We start from the raw sequence: 4,049 nt of genomic DNA, 5'->3' as shown, positions 1-4,049 counted from the left end.
GTTCGATCATTTTTATTTTTTTGACCAATGAGAAACGGACACAACTCCAAATGACGTTAAGCTGTGACAACTTCTTCATTTTTAACCAATGAAAAATGACGTCAAGGTGTAATGACTTCCACAGATGTGACCAATGAATTACGAGTAACAGTGGCGTACCGACGGTATAGGGCGCCCGGTTAAAAAGTTTCAAAACCCCCCCCTAAATACCCAAAAATTAAAAATAGCTTTGTATTTGTTTAATTAAAGACCGTGATTTTAGTCTACCTTTCACCGTTAGTTTAGTATCGTCGTTGGTACGGTCTTACTTAAAATTTTATATAACCTACCGATTAATTTACCAACCACAACATTAGTCCGTCCTTCGTAAGTTAGATTTTGTTCTATATATATCATAGATATGAGATGTTGTGATAAATTTTGTAAAAACTAGAAATCATTTTATTTAGATATCTGAACAACTGAAAAATTAAAATTCTATTGAACGAAGAATCAGAATTAACAATTGAACATTAAAGATAGGAGTGTTCTGGCGCCCCGCTATATGATGGCCAGCTTGGCGCCCGTTTAAATGTTAACCCCCAGCCCGGGTTGGTACGCCTCTGACGAGTACTACTCCAAATGAGGTCAAGGTGTAATCACTTCCACAGATTTGACCAATGAGAAACAAGCACAGCTCCATATGACGTCAAGATGTGATCACTTCAATATTTTTTACCAATACGAATCAAGATGTGATCAGTTCAATATTTTTGACCAATACGAATCAAGATGTGATCACTTCAATATTTTTGACCAATACGAATCAAGATGTGATCACTTCAATATTTTTTACCAATACGAATCAAGATGTGATCACTTCAATATTTTTTACCAATACGAATCAAGATGTGATCACTTCAATATTTTTTACCAATACGAATCAAGATGTGATCACTTCAATATTTTTTACCAATACGAATCAAGATGTGATCACTTCAATATTTTTTACCAATACGAATCAAGATGTTCAATATTTTTTACCAATACGAATCAAGATGTTCAATATTTTTTACCAATACGAATCAAGATGTTCAATATTTTTTACCAATACGAATCAAGATGTTCAATATTTTTTACCAATACGAATCAAGATGTGATCACTTCAATATTTTTTACCAATACGAATCAAGATGTTCAATATTTTTTACCAATACGAAACGAGCACTGCTCAAAATGACGTCAAGCTGTGATAGCTTCTAAGGATTTGACCAATGAGAAATGGGCACGGCTCCAAATGATGTCAAGGTGTAATCACTTCCACAGATTTGACCAATGAGTTACGAGCACGTGCTCGATATGTTACGACAAATGTTTTCCAAAGCGGCGACGTGAAAAATATTATATCAAATTCGTAAACGCAATTAAAATGTAAAGCGGACTTATTTAGTTTAAAAACGCATAAAATAAATCTTGTGGAGTATTTTGTGGAAATAAATTCTAGGTGTCGGCAAATCGCAACGGAGAGAATTCGAGCGAATTTAATTATAGCTTCGAAGGGAAAACTTTCTTTCGCGTTTAATCCAGCGAAAGATCCCATTAAGAGAGTCGTGCCACCGAACAAATCTTAAGCCGCATCAAGCTTTTATTAAAACGTTCTCGAACAAGTTGTCGCTCGAAATATGCTTTCTTTATAGCGACACCTTGAGCAAAGTCTACTCTAAAGCCACGTTCACACTTACTCCTAAAATCGCTTCGTTCAAAACCAACGTGAGAAATCGCTTCGTGTTGGTTCGGGAAGCAACTCGTCCAAGTCGGTTCGCTTAGAATCGCTTTCAAAACGTCAAGACGGGGAAGTCAAATTGCTCGTATTTTCAAAAACAATGGGATTAAAATTCTAAATAATGTCAAATAATATTACTGAATGTATAGTAAATACGATTAACTAATTGTTTTGGGATAAATTTTAGTATTTTAAAAATTATGGTCATAATTTGAAAAGACGTTAAGCCTTGGCTATAAGCGAACCGGGGTGAAGCGATTTCGCGCGTGTGAACAGTGAACCAGGAATTATCGTCGGCGATCAAAACTGGCATTCAAACCGACCTAAACTGGGTTTAGTGTGACCGTGGCTTAAGAACACCTTTAACAGCAGCCGAGGAAAGAATGAAATATAAAAATTAAAACTTTTAAACAAAGAATTAAATAGTGAAGAATATATATTTTAGGGTTTTTAAAAAAAAATGCAAATATCGAAATGTTTTGGTGCACATTGATTTTCTTGTTCATTTTGGTCGGAAAATGACCCAGGAAAAATTTTACGTAAATTCATTAATATTTCAACGAGCTAAAGTTTTACCATTATAAACAAACCCATTTATAAGCAAAAAATAATTATGTCACTGAAATACTTTAACTGAACGAAATATTTACTATTTATTACTTACTTAAGTCCTAAATATTAATGAATTTACTTAAATTTTTCGAGTGTCATGTTCTCATAAAAATGAACAAGAAAACCCATGTGCAACAAAACATTTCGATATTTGCATTTTTTTTTAAAACACCCTAATTATATTTCTATATTTTAAAAAGGTTTATGATGAAATAAAAACTTTCAATACAGCTGAACTGATGACGGCGAAAGCCTTTTCTACAATTCCACCTTTAACACCTGCCAAAAAAACAATTAATTATAATTGTTTAAACTCCCAAAAATAAAAATAAATAAATATAGAATTTAGTGGGGTGGCAGAGTGGTTAGCACTTTCGCCTCGCAGCAAGAGGAGCCGGGTTCGATCCCAGCTAGTGGCACTGGGTGATAATCCGGAACCACTCCTGCGTAGAGTTTGTAAGTTCTCTTCCCACTGGCTAAAGGCGTTTTCCCTCGAGATCTTCGGTTTCCCCTTCCCATAAAAACTTGCTGAGGTTAACGGTAATAGTAAGTGTAGGTAGCTGACGGTTGAAGGGCTTGCCACCACCTTCCTACGCATTGTAACCCGGCCACCTGTTACTTGATCACGCACAAGCAACATTGTTTATGTGGTCGTAGGTGGTGCCTTGGGTATTAGCTCTATTTAAAAAAAATAAAAATAGTAAGGTTTGATTTTTTTAATTTAAAATTTTTGGCGATGAGATAAAAATTTTCGGTACAGCTGAACTGATAACGGCGAAAACCTTTGCTACAAGTCCACCATAAAAAACCTTTAAAACTAGTTAAAAGGAATAATTAAAAATGGAAAGGTTGACTGATGAAGTTTAGGAGATTAAGCTAGTATACTGAATAATCCGTGAATACGGCAATTATCAATAATCGAATGCGAAGAGGGAACATTTTCGATAATGCTGAACCAATGACGGAGAAACAATCAATTGTAGTTGATTAGACTAATAATTTGTATAAAACTGAGCTGGTGCTGATGAAACCATCAATTGTATTTGATTAGACTAATATTTTGTATAAAGCTGAACCAATGACGGAGAAACAATCAATTGTAGTTGATTAGACTAATAATTTGTATAAAGCTGAACCGATGACGGAGAAACAATCAATTGTAGTTGATTAGACTAGTATTTTGTATAAAGCAAAGCTGATGACGGATACATAATTATTTGTAGATGATTAAAGTAGTATTTTGTAAGATCCTTAAATAATCCAAACATCAGTACACATCGCGTAAGCCACCCCGAAAAAACGGAACTATTAAAAAATGATATTATCGATGTTGCGGACGTTAAGCTAAGATGATCGTTACGATTCTCGGCAAGTTAGGCCTAACCAGCTAAGGATGACGCATTGCCTTCCAAACCACGCCCGCCTCGGTTAAAGAGGTAAAGCGAGCGATATTTTCATTTCCAAGCCGCTAGGTGGCGCGGAGGAACGGAGCAATTTATCTTGATTCGTTTTGTGGTCTTTCTTTCGTGCGCGATATCATTTTATCACGATTATTTTGTATCTTGGATGCTTATAGATAAAAAAACTAATAACACGGAAAAAATATCTTGGTAGGTAAAATTACAGCGTTCTTTGCTTTGATGATTTAGGGTTAATAACGATTTAAAAAACCATT

Source organism: Leiobunum rupestre, chromosome 2 (genome assembly GCF_980474605.1).
Source record: "Leiobunum rupestre chromosome 2, qqLeiRupe1.1.hap1, whole genome shotgun sequence".
NCBI lineage: Eukaryota > Metazoa > Arthropoda > Arachnida > Opiliones > Sclerosomatidae > Leiobunum > Leiobunum rupestre.
Note: the sequence above shows the minus strand (reverse complement) of the source record.